The sequence below is a fragment of the Dunckerocampus dactyliophorus genome, chromosome 6 (genome assembly GCF_027744805.1).
Source record: "Dunckerocampus dactyliophorus isolate RoL2022-P2 chromosome 6, RoL_Ddac_1.1, whole genome shotgun sequence".
Classification (NCBI taxonomy): Eukaryota; Metazoa; Chordata; class Actinopteri; order Syngnathiformes; family Syngnathidae; genus Dunckerocampus; species Dunckerocampus dactyliophorus.
In genome coordinates this window covers 696,960-714,053 of record NC_072824.1, presented here as the reverse complement: position 1 = coordinate 714,053, position 17,094 = coordinate 696,960, and the positions used below count along the sequence as shown (strand labels likewise).

General features: G+C 50.5%; 41 non-coding genes across 41 annotated transcripts; all 41 read right to left on the bottom strand.

The window, feature by feature from the left end:
• Positions 1-255: 255 nt before the first annotated feature.
• LOC129184322 (5S ribosomal RNA) lies at positions 256-374 on the bottom strand. Its single transcript, XR_008571704.1, has one exon. It is a non-coding gene; the product is annotated as a 5S ribosomal RNA (ribosomal RNA).
• A 295-nt stretch (positions 375-669) lies between these two features.
• Positions 670-788, bottom strand: LOC129183809 (5S ribosomal RNA). Its single transcript, XR_008571219.1, has one exon. It is a non-coding gene; the product is annotated as a 5S ribosomal RNA (ribosomal RNA).
• A 300-nt stretch (positions 789-1,088) lies between these two features.
• LOC129184321 (5S ribosomal RNA) lies at positions 1,089-1,207 on the bottom strand. Its single transcript, XR_008571703.1, has one exon. It is a non-coding gene; the product is annotated as a 5S ribosomal RNA (ribosomal RNA).
• A 295-nt stretch (positions 1,208-1,502) lies between these two features.
• On the bottom strand, positions 1,503-1,621 carry LOC129183807 (5S ribosomal RNA). Its single transcript, XR_008571217.1, has one exon. It is a non-coding gene; the product is annotated as a 5S ribosomal RNA (ribosomal RNA).
• A 300-nt stretch (positions 1,622-1,921) lies between these two features.
• On the bottom strand, positions 1,922-2,040 carry LOC129184114 (5S ribosomal RNA). The gene has a single exon (XR_008571504.1). It is a non-coding gene; the product is annotated as a 5S ribosomal RNA (ribosomal RNA).
• Positions 2,041-2,340: 300 nt separating this feature from the next.
• Positions 2,341-2,459, bottom strand: LOC129184320 (5S ribosomal RNA). Its single transcript, XR_008571702.1, has one exon. It is a non-coding gene; the product is annotated as a 5S ribosomal RNA (ribosomal RNA).
• A 300-nt stretch (positions 2,460-2,759) lies between these two features.
• On the bottom strand, positions 2,760-2,878 carry LOC129184318 (5S ribosomal RNA). Its single transcript, XR_008571701.1, has one exon. It is a non-coding gene; the product is annotated as a 5S ribosomal RNA (ribosomal RNA).
• Positions 2,879-3,178: 300 nt separating this feature from the next.
• On the bottom strand, positions 3,179-3,297 carry LOC129184317 (5S ribosomal RNA). The gene has a single exon (XR_008571700.1). It is a non-coding gene; the product is annotated as a 5S ribosomal RNA (ribosomal RNA).
• Positions 3,298-3,592: 295 nt separating this feature from the next.
• On the bottom strand, positions 3,593-3,711 carry LOC129183640 (5S ribosomal RNA). Its single transcript, XR_008571054.1, has one exon. It is a non-coding gene; the product is annotated as a 5S ribosomal RNA (ribosomal RNA).
• A 300-nt stretch (positions 3,712-4,011) lies between these two features.
• Positions 4,012-4,130, bottom strand: LOC129183892 (5S ribosomal RNA). Its single transcript, XR_008571298.1, has one exon. It is a non-coding gene; the product is annotated as a 5S ribosomal RNA (ribosomal RNA).
• Positions 4,131-4,430: 300 nt separating this feature from the next.
• LOC129184316 (5S ribosomal RNA) lies at positions 4,431-4,549 on the bottom strand. The gene has a single exon (XR_008571699.1). It is a non-coding gene; the product is annotated as a 5S ribosomal RNA (ribosomal RNA).
• A 300-nt stretch (positions 4,550-4,849) lies between these two features.
• On the bottom strand, positions 4,850-4,968 carry LOC129184315 (5S ribosomal RNA). Its single transcript, XR_008571698.1, has one exon. It is a non-coding gene; the product is annotated as a 5S ribosomal RNA (ribosomal RNA).
• Positions 4,969-5,263: 295 nt separating this feature from the next.
• Positions 5,264-5,382, bottom strand: LOC129183806 (5S ribosomal RNA). The gene has a single exon (XR_008571216.1). It is a non-coding gene; the product is annotated as a 5S ribosomal RNA (ribosomal RNA).
• A 300-nt stretch (positions 5,383-5,682) lies between these two features.
• On the bottom strand, positions 5,683-5,801 carry LOC129184314 (5S ribosomal RNA). The gene has a single exon (XR_008571697.1). It is a non-coding gene; the product is annotated as a 5S ribosomal RNA (ribosomal RNA).
• A 295-nt stretch (positions 5,802-6,096) lies between these two features.
• On the bottom strand, positions 6,097-6,215 carry LOC129183805 (5S ribosomal RNA). The gene has a single exon (XR_008571215.1). It is a non-coding gene; the product is annotated as a 5S ribosomal RNA (ribosomal RNA).
• A 300-nt stretch (positions 6,216-6,515) lies between these two features.
• LOC129184103 (5S ribosomal RNA) lies at positions 6,516-6,634 on the bottom strand. The gene has a single exon (XR_008571493.1). It is a non-coding gene; the product is annotated as a 5S ribosomal RNA (ribosomal RNA).
• A 295-nt stretch (positions 6,635-6,929) lies between these two features.
• On the bottom strand, positions 6,930-7,048 carry LOC129184313 (5S ribosomal RNA). The gene has a single exon (XR_008571696.1). It is a non-coding gene; the product is annotated as a 5S ribosomal RNA (ribosomal RNA).
• Positions 7,049-7,343: 295 nt separating this feature from the next.
• On the bottom strand, positions 7,344-7,462 carry LOC129183804 (5S ribosomal RNA). Its single transcript, XR_008571214.1, has one exon. It is a non-coding gene; the product is annotated as a 5S ribosomal RNA (ribosomal RNA).
• Positions 7,463-7,762: 300 nt separating this feature from the next.
• On the bottom strand, positions 7,763-7,881 carry LOC129184073 (5S ribosomal RNA). The gene has a single exon (XR_008571464.1). It is a non-coding gene; the product is annotated as a 5S ribosomal RNA (ribosomal RNA).
• A 295-nt stretch (positions 7,882-8,176) lies between these two features.
• On the bottom strand, positions 8,177-8,295 carry LOC129183414 (5S ribosomal RNA). The gene has a single exon (XR_008570832.1). It is a non-coding gene; the product is annotated as a 5S ribosomal RNA (ribosomal RNA).
• A 300-nt stretch (positions 8,296-8,595) lies between these two features.
• LOC129184311 (5S ribosomal RNA) lies at positions 8,596-8,714 on the bottom strand. The gene has a single exon (XR_008571694.1). It is a non-coding gene; the product is annotated as a 5S ribosomal RNA (ribosomal RNA).
• Positions 8,715-9,014: 300 nt separating this feature from the next.
• Positions 9,015-9,133, bottom strand: LOC129184310 (5S ribosomal RNA). The gene has a single exon (XR_008571693.1). It is a non-coding gene; the product is annotated as a 5S ribosomal RNA (ribosomal RNA).
• Positions 9,134-9,433: 300 nt separating this feature from the next.
• On the bottom strand, positions 9,434-9,552 carry LOC129184309 (5S ribosomal RNA). Its single transcript, XR_008571692.1, has one exon. It is a non-coding gene; the product is annotated as a 5S ribosomal RNA (ribosomal RNA).
• A 295-nt stretch (positions 9,553-9,847) lies between these two features.
• On the bottom strand, positions 9,848-9,966 carry LOC129183639 (5S ribosomal RNA). Its single transcript, XR_008571053.1, has one exon. It is a non-coding gene; the product is annotated as a 5S ribosomal RNA (ribosomal RNA).
• A 300-nt stretch (positions 9,967-10,266) lies between these two features.
• Positions 10,267-10,385, bottom strand: LOC129183891 (5S ribosomal RNA). The gene has a single exon (XR_008571297.1). It is a non-coding gene; the product is annotated as a 5S ribosomal RNA (ribosomal RNA).
• A 300-nt stretch (positions 10,386-10,685) lies between these two features.
• Positions 10,686-10,804, bottom strand: LOC129184308 (5S ribosomal RNA). The gene has a single exon (XR_008571691.1). It is a non-coding gene; the product is annotated as a 5S ribosomal RNA (ribosomal RNA).
• Positions 10,805-11,104: 300 nt separating this feature from the next.
• Positions 11,105-11,223, bottom strand: LOC129184307 (5S ribosomal RNA). The gene has a single exon (XR_008571690.1). It is a non-coding gene; the product is annotated as a 5S ribosomal RNA (ribosomal RNA).
• Positions 11,224-11,518: 295 nt separating this feature from the next.
• LOC129183638 (5S ribosomal RNA) lies at positions 11,519-11,637 on the bottom strand. The gene has a single exon (XR_008571052.1). It is a non-coding gene; the product is annotated as a 5S ribosomal RNA (ribosomal RNA).
• Positions 11,638-11,937: 300 nt separating this feature from the next.
• Positions 11,938-12,056, bottom strand: LOC129183890 (5S ribosomal RNA). The gene has a single exon (XR_008571296.1). It is a non-coding gene; the product is annotated as a 5S ribosomal RNA (ribosomal RNA).
• A 300-nt stretch (positions 12,057-12,356) lies between these two features.
• Positions 12,357-12,475, bottom strand: LOC129184306 (5S ribosomal RNA). Its single transcript, XR_008571689.1, has one exon. It is a non-coding gene; the product is annotated as a 5S ribosomal RNA (ribosomal RNA).
• A 300-nt stretch (positions 12,476-12,775) lies between these two features.
• LOC129184305 (5S ribosomal RNA) lies at positions 12,776-12,894 on the bottom strand. The gene has a single exon (XR_008571688.1). It is a non-coding gene; the product is annotated as a 5S ribosomal RNA (ribosomal RNA).
• A 295-nt stretch (positions 12,895-13,189) lies between these two features.
• LOC129183803 (5S ribosomal RNA) lies at positions 13,190-13,308 on the bottom strand. The gene has a single exon (XR_008571213.1). It is a non-coding gene; the product is annotated as a 5S ribosomal RNA (ribosomal RNA).
• Positions 13,309-13,608: 300 nt separating this feature from the next.
• Positions 13,609-13,727, bottom strand: LOC129184304 (5S ribosomal RNA). The gene has a single exon (XR_008571687.1). It is a non-coding gene; the product is annotated as a 5S ribosomal RNA (ribosomal RNA).
• Positions 13,728-14,022: 295 nt separating this feature from the next.
• LOC129183802 (5S ribosomal RNA) lies at positions 14,023-14,141 on the bottom strand. Its single transcript, XR_008571212.1, has one exon. It is a non-coding gene; the product is annotated as a 5S ribosomal RNA (ribosomal RNA).
• A 300-nt stretch (positions 14,142-14,441) lies between these two features.
• On the bottom strand, positions 14,442-14,560 carry LOC129184007 (5S ribosomal RNA). Its single transcript, XR_008571413.1, has one exon. It is a non-coding gene; the product is annotated as a 5S ribosomal RNA (ribosomal RNA).
• A 295-nt stretch (positions 14,561-14,855) lies between these two features.
• LOC129184302 (5S ribosomal RNA) lies at positions 14,856-14,974 on the bottom strand. The gene has a single exon (XR_008571686.1). It is a non-coding gene; the product is annotated as a 5S ribosomal RNA (ribosomal RNA).
• Positions 14,975-15,269: 295 nt separating this feature from the next.
• LOC129183801 (5S ribosomal RNA) lies at positions 15,270-15,388 on the bottom strand. Its single transcript, XR_008571211.1, has one exon. It is a non-coding gene; the product is annotated as a 5S ribosomal RNA (ribosomal RNA).
• A 300-nt stretch (positions 15,389-15,688) lies between these two features.
• LOC129183895 (5S ribosomal RNA) lies at positions 15,689-15,807 on the bottom strand. Its single transcript, XR_008571301.1, has one exon. It is a non-coding gene; the product is annotated as a 5S ribosomal RNA (ribosomal RNA).
• A 295-nt stretch (positions 15,808-16,102) lies between these two features.
• LOC129183413 (5S ribosomal RNA) lies at positions 16,103-16,221 on the bottom strand. Its single transcript, XR_008570831.1, has one exon. It is a non-coding gene; the product is annotated as a 5S ribosomal RNA (ribosomal RNA).
• Positions 16,222-16,521: 300 nt separating this feature from the next.
• Positions 16,522-16,640, bottom strand: LOC129184301 (5S ribosomal RNA). Its single transcript, XR_008571685.1, has one exon. It is a non-coding gene; the product is annotated as a 5S ribosomal RNA (ribosomal RNA).
• A 300-nt stretch (positions 16,641-16,940) lies between these two features.
• LOC129184299 (5S ribosomal RNA) lies at positions 16,941-17,059 on the bottom strand. Its single transcript, XR_008571683.1, has one exon. It is a non-coding gene; the product is annotated as a 5S ribosomal RNA (ribosomal RNA).
• Positions 17,060-17,094: the final 35 nt, after the last annotated feature.

Sequence of the window (17,094 nt, the reverse complement as noted above, 5' to 3'; positions counted from 1 at the left end):
AACTGCGCTTCTGCAAACGGTCTCGGATGTGTGTGCACACTTTGCTGCTCGTATGGTTTTTCTGGCTGTTTTGTGCCACCGGTCGCAGCCACAGCCAGCCTATAAGCCTGTTTGAACTTCACAGCAGATAGAAAAACACTGTAGATGGATGTTCCTCACATGAGGGCAAAATAAATACTCTTCCTCCATTCAAAGTGATGGCGTTTTCCAAGAAGTGGGAAACAGCGCCCTCTGCTGAAAGCCAAGAGCCTAAAAAGCTTACAGCACCTGGTATTCCCAGGCGGTCTCCCATCCAAGTACTAACCAGGCCCGCCCCTGCTTAGCTTCCGAGATCGGACGAGATCGGGCGTTCTCAGGGTAGTATGGCCGTAAGCCGGAAAGCTCTCTGAAAACTTTCCTTTTAAAGACGACACTGGTCAAATTGCGCTTCTGCAAACGGTCTCGGATGTGTGTGCACACTTTGCTGCTTGTATGGTTTTTCTGGCTGTTTTGTGCCACCGGTCGCAGCCACAGCCAGCCTATAGGCCTGTTTGAACTTCACAGCAGAGAGACAAATAGATGGATGTTCCTCACATGAGGGCAAAATAAATACTCTTCCTCCATTCAAAGTGATGGCGTTTTCCAAGAAGTGGGAAACAGCGCCCTCTGCTGAAAGCCAAGAGCCTAAAAAGCTTACAGCACCTGGTATTCCCAGGCGGTCTCCCATCCAAGTACTAACCAGGTCCGCCCCTGCTTAGCTTCCGAGATCGGACGAGATCGGGCGTTCTCAGGATAGTATGGCCGTAAGCCGGAAAGCTCTCTGAAAACTTTCCTTTTAAAGACGACACTGGTCAAACTGCGCTTCTGCAAACGGTCTCGGATGTGTGTGCACACTTTGCTGCTCGTATGGTTTTTCTGGCTGTTTTGTGCCACCGGTCGCAGCCACAGCCAGCCTATAAGCCTGTTTGAACTTCACAGCAGATAGAAAAACACTGTAGATGGATGTTCCTCACATGAGGGCAAAATAAATACTCTTCCTCCATTCAAAGTGATGGCGTTTTCCAAGAAGTGGGAAACAGCGCCCTCTGCTGAAAGCCAAGAGCCTAAAAAGCTTACAGCACCTGGTATTCCCAGGCGGTCTCCCATCCAAGTACTAACCAGGCCCGCCCCTGCTTAGCTTCCGAGATCGGACGAGATCGGGCGTTCTCAGGGTAGTATGGCCGTAAGCCGGAAAGCGCTCTGAAAACTTTCCTTTTAAAGACGACACTGGTCAAACTGCGCTTCTGCAAACGGTCTCGGATGTGTGTGCACACTTTGCTGCTCGTATGGTTTTTCTGGCTGTTTTGTGCCACCGGTCGCAGCCACAGCCAGCCTATAGGCCTGTTTGAACTTCACAGCAGAGAGACAAATAGATGGATGTTCCTCACATGAGGGCAAAATAAATACTCTTCCTCCATTCAAAGTGATGGCGTTTTCCAAGAAGTGGGAAACAGCGCCCTCTGCTGAAAGCCAAGAGCCTAAAAAGCTTACAGCACCTGGTATTCCCAGGCGGTCTCCCATCCAAGTACTAACCAGGTCCGCCCCTGCTTAGCTTCCGAGATCGGACGAGATCGGGCGTTCTCAGGATAGTATGGCCGTAAGCCGGAAAGCTCTCTGAAAACTTTCCTTTTAAAGACGACACTGGTCAAACTGCGCTTCTGCAAACGGTCTCGGATGTGTGTGCACACTTTGCTGCTCGTATGGTTTTTCTGGCTGTTTTGTGCCACCGGTCGCAGCCACAGCCAGCCTATAAGCCTGTTTGAACTTCACAGCAGAGAGACAAATACTGTAGATGGATGTTCCTCACATGAGGGCAAAATAAATACTCTTCCTCCATTCAAAGTGATGGCGTTTTCCAAGAAGTGGGAAACAGCGCCCTCTGCTGAAAGCCAAGAGCCTAAAAAGCTTACAGCACCTGGTATTCCCAGGCGGTCTCCCATCCAAGTACTAACCAGGCCCGCCCCTGCTTAGCTTCCGAGATCGGACGAGATCGGGTGTTCTCAGGGTAGTATGGCCGTAAGCCGGAAAGCTCTCTGAAAACTTTCCTTTTAAAGACGACACTGGTCAAACTGCGCTTCTGCAAACGGTCTCGGATGTGTGTGCACACTTTGCTGCTCGTATGGTTTTTCTGGCTGTTTTGTGCCACCGGTCGCAGCCACAGCCAGCCTATAAGCCTGTTTGAACTTCACAGCAGATAGAAAAACACTGTAGATGGATGTTCCTCACATGAGGGCAAAATAAATACTCTTCCTCCATTCAAAGTGATGGCGTTTTCCAAGAAGTGGGAAACAGCGCCCTCTGCTGAACGCCAAGAGCCTAAAAAGCTTACAGCACCTGGTATTCCCAGGCGGTCTCCCATCCAAGTACTAACCAGGCCCGCCCCTGCTTAGCTTCCGAGATCGGACGAGATCGGGCGTTCTCAGGGTAGTATGGCCGTAAGCCGGACAGCTCTCTGAAAACTTTCCTTTTAAAGACGACACTGGTCAAACTGCGCTTCTGCAAACGGTCTCGGATGTGTGTGCACACTTTGCTGCTCGTATGGTTTTTCTGGCTGTTTTGTGCCACCGGTCGCAGCCACAGCCAGCCTATAAGCCTGTTTGAACTTCACAGCAGATAGAAAAACACTGTAGATGGATGGTCCTCACATGAGGGCAAAATAAATACTCTTCCTCCATTCAAAGTGATGGCGTTTTCCAAGAAGTGGGAAACAGCGCCCTCTGCTGAAAGCCAAGAGCCTAAAAAGCTTACAGCACCTGGTATTCCCAGGCGGTCTCCCATCCAAGTACTAACCAGGCCCGCCCCTGCTTAGCTTCCGAGATCGGACGAGATCGGGCGTTCTCAGGGTAGTATGGCCGTAAGCCGGACAGCTCTCTGAAAACTTTCCTTTTAAAGACGACACTGGTCAAACTGCGCTTCTGCAAACGGTCTCGGATGTGTGTGCACACTTTGCTGCTCGTATGGTTTTTCTGGCTGTTTTGTGCCACCGGTCGCAGCCACAGCCAGCCTATAAGCCTGTTTGAACTTCACAGCAGATAGAAAAACACTGTAGATGGATGGTCCTCACATGAGGGCAAAATAAATACTCTTCCTCCATTCAAAGTGATGGCGTTTTCCAAGAAGTGGGAAACAGCGCCCTCTGCTGAAAGCCAAGAGCCTAAAAAGCTTACAGCACCTGGTATTCCCAGGCGGTCTCCCATCCAAGTACTAACCAGGCCCGCCCCTGCTTAGCTTCCGAGATCGGACGAGATCGGGCGTTCTCAGGGTAGTATGGCCGTAAGCCGGAAAGCTCTCTGAAAACTTTCCTTTTAAAGACGACACTGGTCAAATTGCGCTTCTGCAAACGGTCTCGGATGTGTGTGCACACTTTGCTGCTTGTATGGTTTTTCTGGCTGTTTTGTGCCACCGGTCGCAGCCACAGCCAGCCTATAGGCCTGTTTGAACTTCACAGCAGAGAGACAAATAGATGGATGTTCCTCACATGAGGGCAAAATAAATACTCTTCCTCCATTCAAAGTGATGGCGTTTTCCAAGAAGTGGGAAACAGCGCCCTCTGCTGAAAGCCAAGAGCCTAAAAAGCTTACAGCACCTGGTATTCCCAGGCGGTCTCCCATCCAAGTACTAACCTGGTCCGCCCCTGCTTAGCTTCCGAGATCGGACGAGATCGGGCGTTCTCAGGATAGTATGGCCGTAAGCCGGAAAGCTCTCTGAAAACTTTCCTTTTAAAGACGACACTGGTCAAACTGCGCTTCTGCAAACGGTCTCGGATGTGTGTGCACACTTTGCTGCTCGTATGGTTTTTCTGGCTGTTTTGTGCCACCGGTCGCAGCCACAGCCAGCCTATAAGCCTGTTTGAACTTCACAGCAGAGAGACAAATACTGTAGATGGATGTTCCTCACATGAGGGCAAAATAAATACTCTTCCTCCATTCAAAGTGATGGCGTTTTCCAAGAAGTGGGAAACAGCGCCCTCTGCTGAAAGCCAAGAGCCTAAAAAGCTTACAGCACCTGGTATTCCCAGGCGGTCTCCCATCCAAGTACTAACCAGGTCCGCCCCTGCTTAGCTTCCGAGATCAGACGAGATCGGGCGTTCTCAGGATAGTATGGCCGTAAGCCGGAAAGCTCTCTGAAAACTTTCCTTTTAAAGACGACACTGGTCAAACTGCGCTTCTGCAAACGGTCTCGGATGTGTGTGCACACTTTGCTGCTCGTATGGTTTTTCTGGCTGTTTTGTGCCACCGGTCGCAGCCACAGCCAGCCTATAAGCCTGTTTGAACTTCACAGCAGATAGAAAAACACTGTAGATGGATGTTCCTCACATGAGGGCAAAATAAATACTCTTCCTCCATTCAAAGTGATGGCGTTTTCCAAGAAGTGGGAAACAGCGCCCTCTGCTGAAAGCCAAGAGCCTAAAAAGCTTACAGCACCTGGTATTCCCAGGCGGTCTCCCATCCAAGTACTAACCAGGCCCGCCCCTGCTTAGCTTCCGAGATCGGACGAGATCGGGCGTTCTCAGGGTAGTATGGCCGTAAGCCGGAAAGCGCTCTGAAAACTTTCCTTTTAAAGACGACACTGGTCAAACTGCGCTTCTGCAAACGGTCTCGGATGTGTGTGCACACTTTGCTGCTCGTATGGTTTTTCTGGCTGTTTTGTGCCACCGGTCGCAGCCACAGCCAGCCTATAAGCCTGTTTGAACTTCACAGCAGATAGAAAAACACTGTAGATGGATGTTCCTCACATGAGGGCAAAATAAATACTCTTCCTCCATTCAAAGTGATGGCGTTTTCCAAGAAGTGGGAAACAGCGCCCTCTGCTGAAAGCCAAGAGCCTAAAAAGCTTACAGCACCTGGTATTCCCAGGCGGTCTCCCATCCAAGTACTAACCAGGCCCGCCCCTGCTTAGCTTCCGAGATCGGACGAGATCGGGCGTTCTCAGGGTAGTATGGCCGTAAGCCGGAAAGCTCTCTGAAAACTTTCCTTTTAAAGACGACACTGGTCAAATTGCGCTTCTGCAAACGGTCTCGGATGTGTGTGCACACTTTGCTGCTTGTATGGTTTTTCTGGCTGTTTTGTGCCACCGGTCGCAGCCACAGCCAGCCTATAGGCCTGTTTGAACTTCACAGCAGAGAGACAAATAGATGGATGTTCCTCACATGAGGGCAAAATAAATACTCTTCCTCCATTCAAAGTGATGGCGTTTTCCAAGAAGTGGGAAACAGCGCCCTCTGCTGAAAGCCAAGAGCCTAAAAAGCTTACAGCACCTGGTATTCCCAGGCGGTCTCCCATCCAAGTACTAACCAGGTCCGCCCCTGCTTAGCTTCCGAGATCGGACGAGATCGGGCGTTCTCAGGATAGTATGGCCGTAAGCCGGAAAGCTCTCTGAAAACTTTCCTTTTAAAGACGACACTGGTCAAACTGCGCTTCTGCAAACGGTCTCGGATGTGTGTGCACACTTTGCTGCTCGTATGGTTTTTCTGGCTGTTTTGTGCCACCGGTCGCAGCCACAGCCAGCCTATAAGCCTGTTTGAACTTCACAGCAGATAGAAAAACACTGTAGATGGATGTTCCTCACATGAGGGCAAAATAAATACTCTTCCTCCATTCAAAGTGATGGCGTTTTCCAAGAAGTGGGAAACAGCGCCCTCTGCTGAAAGCCAAGAGCCTAAAAAGCTTACAGCACCTGGTATTCCCAGGCGGTCTCCCATCCAAGTACTAACCAGGCCCGCCCCTGCTTAGCTTCCGAGATCGGACGAGATCGGGCGTTCTCAGGGTAGTATGGCCGTAAGCCGGAAAGCGCTCTGAAAACTTTCCTTTTAAAGACGACACTGGTCAAACTGCGCTTCTGCAAACGGTCTCGGATGTGTGTGCACACTTTGCTGCTCGTATGGTTTTTCTGGCTGTTTTGTGCCACCGGTCGCAGCCACAGCCAGCCTATAGGCCTGTTTGAACTTCACAGCAGAGAGACAAATAGATGGATGTTCCTCACATGAGGGCAAAATAAATACTCTTCCTCCATTCAAAGTGATGGCGTTTTCCAAGAAGTGGGAAACAGCGCCCTCTGCTGAAAGCCAAGAGCCTAAAAAGCTTACAGCACCTGGTATTCCCAGGCGGTCTCCCATCCAAGTACTAACCAGGTCCGCCCCTGCTTAGCTTCCGAGATCGGACGAGATCGGGCGTTCTCAGGATAGTATGGCCGTAAGCCGGAAAGCTCTCTGAAAACTTTCCTTTTAAAGACGACACTGGTCAAACTGCGCTTCTGCAAACGGTCTCGGATGTGTGTGCACACTTTGCTGCTCGTATGGTTTTTCTGGCTGTTTTGTGCCACCGGTCGCAGCCACAGCCAGCCTATAAGCCTGTTTGAACTTCACAGCAGAGAGACAAATACTGTAGATGGATGTTCCTCACATGAGGGCAAAATAAATACTCTTCCTCCATTCAAAGTGATGGCGTTTTCCAAGAAGTGGGAAACAGCGCCCTCTGCTGAAAGCCAAGAGCCTAAAAAGCTTACAGCACCTGGTATTCCCAGGCGGTCTCCCATCCAAGTACTAACCAGGCCCGCCCCTGCTTAGCTTCCGAGATCGGACGAGATCGGGTGTTCTCAGGGTAGTATGGCCGTAAGCCGGAAAGCTCTCTGAAAACTTTCCTTTTAAAGACGACACTGGTCAAACTGCGCTTCTGCAAACGGTCTCGGATGTGTGTGCACACTTTGCTGCTCGTATGGTTTTTCTGGCTGTTTTGTGCCACCGGTCGCAGCCACAGCCAGCCTATAGGCCTGTTTGAACTTCACAGCAGAGAGACAAATAGATGGATGTTCCTCACATGAGGGCAAAATAAATACTCTTCCTCCATTCAAAGTGATGGCGTTTTCCAAGAAGTGGGAAACAGCGCCCTCTGCTGAACGCCAAGAGCCTAAAAAGCTTACAGCACCTGGTATTCCCAGGCGGTCTCCCATCCAAGTACTAACCAGGCCCGCCCCTGCTTAGCTTCCGAGATCGGACGAGATCGGGCGTTCTCAGGGTAGTATGGCCGTAAGCCGGAAAGCGCTCTGAAAACTTTCCTTTTAAAGACGACACTGGTCAAACTGCGCTTCTGCAAACGGTCTCGGATGTGTGTGCACACTTTGCTGCTCGTATGGTTTTTCTGGCTGTTTTGTGCCACCGGTCGCAGCCACAGCCAGCCTATAGGCCTGTTTGAACTTCACAGCAGAGAGACAAATAGATGGATGTTCCTCACATGAGGGCAAAATAAATACTCTTCCTCCATTCAAAGTGATGGCGTTTTCCAAGAAGTGGGAAACAGCGCCCTCTGCTGAAAGCCAAGAGCCTAAAAAGCTTACAGCACCTGGTATTCCCAGGCGGTCTCCCATCCAAGTACTAACCAGGTCCGCCCCTGCTTAGCTTCCGAGATCGGACGAGATCGGGCGTTCTCAGGATAGTATGGCCGTAAGCCGGAAAGCTCTCTGAAAACTTTCCTTTTAAAGACGACACTGGTCAAACTGCGCTTCTGCAAACGGTCTCGGATGTGTGTGCACACTTTGCTGCTCGTATGGTTTTTCTGGCTGTTTTGTGCCACCGGTCGCAGCCACAGCCAGCCTATAAGCCTGTTTGAACTTCACAGCAGAGAGACAAATACTGTAGATGGATGTTCCTCACATGAGGGCAAAATAAATACTCTTCCTCCATTCAAAGTGATGGCGTTTTCCAAGAAGTGGGAAACAGCGCCCTCTGCTGAAAGCCAAGAGCCTAAAAAGCTTACAGCACCTGGTATTCCCAGGCGGTCTCCCATCCAAGTACTAACCAGGCCCGCCCCTGCTTAGCTTCCGAGATCGGACGAGATCGGGTGTTCTCAGGGTAGTATGGCCGTAAGCCGGAAAGCTCTCTGAAAACTTTCCTTTTAAAGACGACACTGGTCAAACTGCGCTTCTGCAAACGGTCTCGGATGTGTGTGCACACTTTGCTGCTCGTATGGTTTTTCTGGCTGTTTTGTGCCACCGGTCGCAGCCACAGCCAGCCTATAGGCCTGTTTGAACTTCACAGCAGAGAGACAAATAGATGGATGTTCCTCACATGAGGGCAAAATAAATACTCTTCCTCCATTCAAAGTGATGGCGTTTTCCAAGAAGTGGGAAACAGCGCCCTCTGCTGAACGCCAAGAGCCTAAAAAGCTTACAGCACCTGGTATTCCCAGGCGGTCTCCCATCCAAGTACTAACCAGGCCCGCCCCTGCTTAGCTTCCGAGATCGGACGAGATCGGGCATTCTCAGGGTAGTATGGCCGTAAGCCGGAAAGCTCTCTGAAAACTTTCCTTTTAAAGACGACACTGGTCAAACTGCGCTTCTGCAAACGGTCTCGGATGTGTGTGCACACTTTGCTGCTCGTATGGTTTTTCTGGCTGTTTTGTGCCACCGGTCGCAGCCACAGCCAGCCTATAAGCCTGTTTGAACTTCACAGCAGATAGAAAAACACTGTAGATGGATGTTCCTCACATGAGGGCAAGATAAATACTCTTCCTCCATTCAAAGTGATGGCGTTTTCCAAGAAGTGGGAAACAGCGCCCTCTGCTGAAAGCCAAGAGCCTAAAAAGCTTACAGCACCTGGTATTCCCAGGCGGTCTCCCATCCAAGTACTAACCAGGCCCGCCCCTGCTTAGCTTCCGAGATCGGACGAGATCGGGCGTTCTCAGGGTAGTATGGCCGTAAGCCGGACAGCTCTCTGAAAACTTTCCTTTTAAAGACGACACTGGTCAAACTGCGCTTCTGCAAACGGTCTCGGATGTGTGTGCACACTTTGCTGCTCGTATGGTTTTTCTGGCTGTTTTGTGCCACCGGTCGCAGCCACAGCCAGCCTATAAGCCTGTTTGAACTTCACAGCAGATAGAAAAACACTGTAGATGGATGGTCCTCACATGAGGGCAAAATAAATACTCTTCCTCCATTCAAAGTGATGGCGTTTTCCAAGAAGTGGGAAACAGCGCCCTCTGCTGAAAGCCAAGAGCCTAAAAAGCTTACAGCACCTGGTATTCCCAGGCGGTCTCCCATCCAAGTACTAACCAGGCCCGCCCCTGCTTAGCTTCCGAGATCGGACGAGATCGGGCGTTCTCAGGGTAGTATGGCCGTAAGCCGGACAGCTCTCTGAAAACTTTCCTTTTAAAGACGACACTGGTCAAACTGCGCTTCTGCAAACGGTCTCGGATGTGTGTGCACACTTTGCTGCTCGTATGGTTTTTCTGGCTGTTTTGTGCCACCGGTCGCAGCCACAGCCAGCCTATAAGCCTGTTTGAACTTCACAGCAGATAGAAAAACACTGTAGATGGATGTTCCTCACATGAGGGCAAAATAAATACTCTTCCTCCATTCAAAGTGATGGCGTTTTCCAAGAAGTGGGAAACAGCGCCCTCTGCTGAAAGCCAAGAGCCTAAAAAGCTTACAGCACCTGGTATTCCCAGGCGGTCTCCCATCCAAGTACTAACCAGGCCCGCCCCTGCTTAGCTTCCGAGATCGGACGAGATCGGGCGTTCTCAGGGTAGTATGGCCGTAAGCCGGAAAGCTCTCTGAAAACTTTCCTTTTAAAGACGACACTGGTCAAATTGCGCTTCTGCAAACGGTCTCGGATGTGTGTGCACACTTTGCTGCTTGTATGGTTTTTCTGGCTGTTTTGTGCCACCGGTCGCAGCCACAGCCAGCCTATAGGCCTGTTTGAACTTCACAGCAGAGAGACAAATAGATGGATGTTCCTCACATGAGGGCAAAATAAATACTCTTCCTCCATTCAAAGTGATGGCGTTTTCCAAGAAGTGGGAAACAGCGCCCTCTGCTGAAAGCCAAGAGCCTAAAAAGCTTACAGCACCTGGTATTCCCAGGCGGTCTCCCATCCAAGTACTAACCTGGTCCGCCCCTGCTTAGCTTCCGAGATCGGACGAGATCGGGCGTTCTCAGGATAGTATGGCCGTAAGCCGGAAAGCTCTCTGAAAACTTTCCTTTTAAAGACGACACTGGTCAAACTGCGCTTCTGCAAACGGTCTCGGATGTGTGTGCACACTTTGCTGCTCGTATGGTTTTTCTGGCTGTTTTGTGCCACCGGTCGCAGCCACAGCCAGCCTATAAGCCTGTTTGAACTTCACAGCAGAGAGACAAATACTGTAGATGGATGTTCCTCACATGAGGGCAAAATAAATACTCTTCCTCCATTCAAAGTGATGGCGTTTTCCAAGAAGTGGGAAACAGCGCCCTCTGCTGAAAGCCAAGAGCCTAAAAAGCTTACAGCACCTGGTATTCCCAGGCGGTCTCCCATCCAAGTACTAACCAGGTCCGCCCCTGCTTAGCTTCCGAGATCAGACGAGATCGGGCGTTCTCAGGATAGTATGGCCGTAAGCCGGAAAGCTCTCTGAAAACTTTCCTTTTAAAGACGACACTGGTCAAACTGCGCTTCTGCAAACGGTCTCGGATGTGTGTGCACACTTTGCTGCTCGTATGGTTTTTCTGGCTGTTTTGTGCCACCGGTCGCAGCCACAGCCAGCCTATAAGCCTGTTTGAACTTCACAGCAGATAGAAAAACACTGTAGATGGATGTTCCTCACATGAGGGCAAAATAAATACTCTTCCTCCATTCAAAGTGATGGCGTTTTCCAAGAAGTGGGAAACAGCGCCCTCTGCTGAAAGCCAAGAGCCTAAAAAGCTTACAGCACCTGGTATTCCCAGGCGGTCTCCCATCCAAGTACTAACCAGGCCCGCCCCTGCTTAGCTTCCGAGATCGGACGAGATCGGGCGTTCTCAGGGTAGTATGGCCGTAAGCCGGAAAGCTCTCTGAAAACTTTCCTTTTAAAGACGACACTGGTCAAACTGCGCTTCTGCAAACGGTCTCGGATGTGTGTGCACACTTTGCTGCTCGTATGGTTTTTCTGGCTGTTTTGTGCCACCGGTCGCAGCCACAGCCAGCCTATAAGCCTGTTTGAACTTCACAGCAGATAGAAAAACACTGTAGATGGATGGTCCTCACATGAGGGCAAAATAAATACTCTTCCTCCATTCAAAGTGATGGCGTTTTCCAAGAAGTGGGAAACAGCGCCCTCTGCTGAAAGCCAAGAGCCTAAAAAGCTTACAGCACCTGGTATTCCCAGGCGGTCTCCCATCCAAGTACTAACCAGGCCCGCCCCTGCTTAGCTTCCGAGATCGGACGAGATCGGGCGTTCTCAGGGTAGTATGGCCGTAAGCCGGAAAGCTCTCTGAAAACTTTCCTTTTAAAGACGACACTGGTCAAATTGCGCTTCTGCAAACGGTCTCGGATGTGTGTGCACACTTTGCTGCTTGTATGGTTTTTCTGGCTGTTTTGTGCCACCGGTCGCAGCCACAGCCAGCCTATAGGCCTGTTTGAACTTCACAGCAGAGAGACAAATAGATGGATGTTCCTCACATGAGGGCAAAATAAATACTCTTCCTCCATTCAAAGTGATGGCGTTTTCCAAGAAGTGGGAAACAGCGCCCTCTGCTGAAAGCCAAGAGCCTAAAAAGCTTACAGCACCTGGTATTCCCAGGCGGTCTCCCATCCAAGTACTAACCTGGTCCGCCCCTGCTTAGCTTCCGAGATCGGACGAGATCGGGCGTTCTCAGGATAGTATGGCCGTAAGCCGGAAAGCTCTCTGAAAACTTTCCTTTTAAAGACGACACTGGTCAAACTGCGCTTCTGCAAACGGTCTCGGATGTGTGTGCACACTTTGCTGCTCGTATGGTTTTTCTGGCTGTTTTGTGCCACCGGTCGCAGCCACAGCCAGCCTATAAGCCTGTTTGAACTTCACAGCAGAGAGACAAATACTGTAGATGGATGTTCCTCACATGAGGGCAAAATAAATACTCTTCCTCCATTCAAAGTGATGGCGTTTTCCAAGAAGTGGGAAACAGCGCCCTCTGCTGAAAGCCAAGAGCCTAAAAAGCTTACAGCACCTGGTATTCCCAGGCGGTCTCCCATCCAAGTACTAACCAGGTCCGCCCCTGCTTAGCTTCCGAGATCAGACGAGATCGGGCGTTCTCAGGATAGTATGGCCGTAAGCCGGAAAGCTCTCTGAAAACTTTCCTTTTAAAGACGACACTGGTCAAACTGCGCTTCTGCAAACGGTCTCGGATGTGTGTGCACACTTTGCTGCTCGTATGGTTTTTCTGGCTGTTTTGTGCCACCGGTCGCAGCCACAGCCAGCCTATAAGCCTGTTTGAACTTCACAGCAGATAGAAAAACACTGTAGATGGATGTTCCTCACATGAGGGCAAAATAAATACTCTTCCTCCATTCAAAGTGATGGCGTTTTCCAAGAAGTGGGAAACAGCGCCCTCTGCTGAAAGCCAAGAGCCTAAAAAGCTTACAGCACCTGGTATTCCCAGGCGGTCTCCCATCCAAGTACTAACCAGGCCCGCCCCTGCTTAGCTTCCGAGATCGGACGAGATCGGGCGTTCTCAGGGTAGTATGGCCGTAAGCCGGAAAGCGCTCTGAAAACTTTCCTTTTAAAGACGACACTGGTCAAACTGCGCTTCTGCAAACGGTCTCGGATGTGTGTGCACACTTTGCTGCTCGTATGGTTTTTCTGGCTGTTTTGTGCCACCGGTCGCAGCCACAGCCAGCCTATAAGCCTGTTTGAACTTCACAGCAGATAGAAAAACACTGTAGATGGATGTTCCTCACATGAGGGCAAAATAAATACTCTTCCTCCATTCAAAGTGATGGCGTTTTCCAAGAAGTGGGAAACAGCGCCCTCTGCTGAAAGCCAAGAGCCTAAAAAGCTTACAGCACCTGGTATTCCCAGGCGGTCTCCCATCCAAGTACTAACCAGGCCCGCCCCTGCTTAGCTTCCGAGATCGGACGAGATCGGGCGTTCTCAGGGTAGTATGGCCGTAAGCCGGAAAGCTCTCTGAAAACTTTCCTTTTAAAGACGACACTGGTCAAATTGCGCTTCTGCAAACGGTCTCGGATGTGTGTGCACACTTTGCTGCTTGTATGGTTTTTCTGGCTGTTTTGTGCCACCGGTCGCAGCCACAGCCAGCCTATAGGCCTGTTTGAACTTCACAGCAGAGAGACAAATAGATGGATGTTCCTCACATGAGGGCAAAATAAATACTCTTCCTCCATTCAAAGTGATGGCGTTTTCCAAGAAGTGGGAAACAGCGCCCTCTGCTGAAAGCCAAGAGCCTAAAAAGCTTACAGCACCTGGTATTCCCAGGCGGTCTCCCATCCAAGTACTAACCAGGTCCGCCCCTGCTTAGCTTCCGAGATCGGACGAGATCGGGCGTTCTCAGGATAGTATGGCCGTAAGCCGGAAAGCTCTCTGAAAACTTTCCTTTTAAAGACGACACTGGTCAAACTGCGCTTCTGCAAACGGTCTCGGATGTGTGTGCACACTTTGCTGCTCGTATGGTTTTTCTGGCTGTTTTGTGCCACCGGTCGCAGCCACAGCCAGCCTATAAGCCTGTTTGAACTTCACAGCAGATAGAAAAACACTGTAGATGGATGTTCCTCACATGAGGGCAAAATAAATACTCTTCCTCCATTCAAAGTGATGGCGTTTTCCAAGAAGTGGGAAACAGCGCCCTCTGCTGAAAGCCAAGAGCCTAAAAAGCTTACAGCACCTGGTATTCCCAGGCGGTCTCCCATCCAAGTACTAACCAGGCCCGCCCCTGCTTAGCTTCCGAGATCGGACGAGATCGGGCGTTCTCAGGGTAGTATGGCCGTAAGCCGGAAAGCGCTCTGAAAACTTTCCTTTTAAAGACGACACTGGTCAAACTGCGCTTCTGCAAACGGTCTCGGATGTGTGTGCACACTTTGCTGCTCGTATGGTTTTTCTGGCTGTTTTGTGCCACCGGTCGCAGCCACAGCCAGCCTATAGGCCTGTTTGAACTTCACAGCAGAGAGACAAATAGATGGATGTTCCTCACATGAGGGCAAAATAAATACTCTTCCTCCATTCAAAGTGATGGCGTTTTCCAAGAAGTGGGAAACAGCGCCCTCTGCTGAAAGCCAAGAGCCTAAAAAGCTTACAGCACCTGGTATTCCCAGGCGGTCTCCCATCCAAGTACTAACCAGGTCCGCCCCTGCTTAGCTTCCGAGATCGGACGAGATCGGGCGTTCTCAGGATAGTATGGCCGTAAGCCGGAAAGCTCTCTGAAAACTTTCCTTTTAAAGACGACACTGGTCAAACTGCGCTTCTGCAAACGGTCTCGGATGTGTGTGCACACTTTGCTGCTCGTATGGTTTTTCTGGCTGTTTTGTGCCACCGGTCGCAGCCACAGCCAGCCTATAAGCCTGTTTGAACTTCACAGCAGAGAGACAAATACTGTAGATGGATGTTCCTCACATGAGGGCAAAATAAATACTCTTCCTCCATTCAAAGTGATGGCGTTTTCCAAGAAGTGGGAAACAGCGCCCTCTGCTGAAAGCCAAGAGCCTAAAAAGCTTACAGCACCTGGTATTCCCAGGCGGTCTCCCATCCAAGTACTAACCAGGCCCGCCCCTGCTTAGCTTCCGAGATCGGACGAGATCGGGTGTTCTCAGGGTAGTATGGCCGTAAGCCGGAAAGCTCTCTGAAAACTTTCCTTTTAAAGACGACACTGGTCAAACTGCGCTTCTGCAAACGGTCTCGGATGTGTGTGCACACTTTGCTGCTCGTATGGTTTTTCTGGCTGTTTTGTGCCACCGGTCGCAGCCACAGCCAGCCTATAGGCCTGTTTGAACTTCACAGCAGAGAGACAAATAGATGGATGTTCCTCACATGAGGGCAAAATAAATACTCTTCCTCCATTCAAAGTGATGGCGTTTTCCAAGAAGTGGGAAACAGCGCCCTCTGCTGAACGCCAAGAGCCTAAAAAGCTTACAGCACCTGGTATTCCCAGGCGGTCTCCCATCCAAGTACTAACCAGGCCCGCCCCTGCTTAGCTTCCGAGATCGGACGAGATCGGGCGTTCTCAGGGTAGTATGGCCGTAAGCCGGAAAGCGCTCTGAAAACTTTCCTTTTAAAGACGACACTGGTCAAACTGCGCTTCTGCAAACGGTCTCGGATGTGTGTGCACACTTTGCTGCTCGTATGGTTTTTCTGGCTGTTTTGTGCCACCGGTCGCAGCCACAGCCAGCCTATAGGCCTGTTTGAACTTCACAGCAGAGAGACAAATAGATGGATGTTCCTCACATGAGGGCAAAATAAATACTCTTCCTCCATTCAAAGTGATGGCGTTTTCCAAGAAGTGGGAAACAGCGCCCTCTGCTGAAAGCCAAGAGCCTAAAAAGCTTACAGCACCTGGTATTCCCAGGCGGTCTCCCATCCAAGTACTAACCAGGTCCGCCCCTGCTTAGCTTCCGAGATCGGACGAGATCGGGCGTTCTCAGGATAGTATGGCCGTAAGCCGGAAAGCTCTCTGAAAACTTTCCTTTTAAAGACGACACTGGTCAAACTGCGCTTCTGCAAACGGTCTCGGATGTGTGTGCACACTTTGCTGCTCGTATGGTTTTTCTGGCTGTTTTGTGCCACCGGTCGCAGCCACAGCCAGCCTATAAGCCTGTTTGAACTTCACAGCAGAGAGACAAATACTGTAGATGGATGTTCCTCACATGAGGGCAAAATAAATACTCTTCCTCCATTCAAAGTGATGGCGTTTTCCAAGAAGTGGGAAACAGCGCCCTCTGCTGAAAGCCAAGAGCCTAAAAAGCTTACAGCACCTGGTATTCCCAGGCGGTCTCCCATCCAAGTACTAACCAGGCCCGCCCCTGCTTAGCTTCCGAGATCGGACGAGATCGGGTGTTCTCAGGGTAGTATGGCCGTAAGCCGGAAAGCTCTCTGAAAACTTTCCTTTTAAAGACGACACTGGTCAAACTGCGCTTCTGCAAACGGTCTCGGATGTGTGTGCACACTTTGCTGCTCGTATGGTTTTTCTGGCTGTTTTGTGCCACCGGTCGCAGCCACAGCCAGCCTATAGGCCTGTTTGAACTTCACAGCAGAGAGACAAATAGATGGATGTTCCTCACATGAGGGCAAAATAAATACTCTTCCTCCATTCAAAGTGATGGCGTTTTCCAAGAAGTGGGAAACAGCGCCCTCTGCTGAACGCCAAGAGCCTAAAAAGCTTACAGCACCTGGTATTCCCAGGCGGTCTCCCATCCAAGTACTAACCAGGCCCGCCCCTGCTTAGCTTCCGAGATCGGACGAGATCGGGCATTCTCAGGGTAGTATGGCCGTAAGCCGGAAAGCTCTCTGAAAACTTTCCTTTTAAAGACGACACTGGTCAAACTGCGCTTCTGCAAACGGTCTCGGATGTGTGTGCACACTTTGCTGCTCGTATGGTTTTTCTGGCTGTTTTGTGCCACCGGTCGCAGCCACAGCCAGCCTATAAGCCTGTTTGAACTTCACAGCAGATAGAAAAACACTGTAGATGGATGTTCCTCACATGAGGGCAAGATAAATACTCTTCCTCCATTCAAAGTGATGGCGTTTTCCAAGAAGTGGGAAACAGCGCCCTCTGCTGAAAGCCAAGAGCCTAAAAAGCTTACAGCACCTGGTATTCCCAGGCGGTCTCCCATCCAAGTACTAACCAGGCCCGCCCCTGCTTAGCTTCCGAGATCGGACGAGATCGGGCGTTCTCAGGGTAGTATGGCCGTAAGCCGGACAGCTCTCTGAAAACTTTCCTTTTAAAGACGACACTGGTCAAACTGCGCTTCTGCAAACGGTCTCGGATGTGTGTGCACACTTTGCTGCTCGTATGGTTTTTCTGGCTGTTTTGTGCCACCGGTCGCAGCCACAGCCAGCCTATAAGCCTGTTTGAACTTCACAGCAGATAGAAAAACACTGTAGATGGATGGTCCTCACATGAGGGCAAAATAAATACTCTTCCTCCATTCAAAGTGATGGCGTTTTCCAAGAAGTGGGAAACAGCGCCCTCTGCTGAAAGCCAAGAGCCTAAAAAGCTTACAGCACCTGGTATTCCCAGGCGGTCTCCCATCCAAGTACTAACCAGGCCCGCCCCTGCTTAGCTTCCGAGATCGGACGAGATCGGGCGTTCTCAGGGTAGTATGGCCGTAAGCCGGACAGCTCTCTGAAAACTTTCCTTTTAAAGACG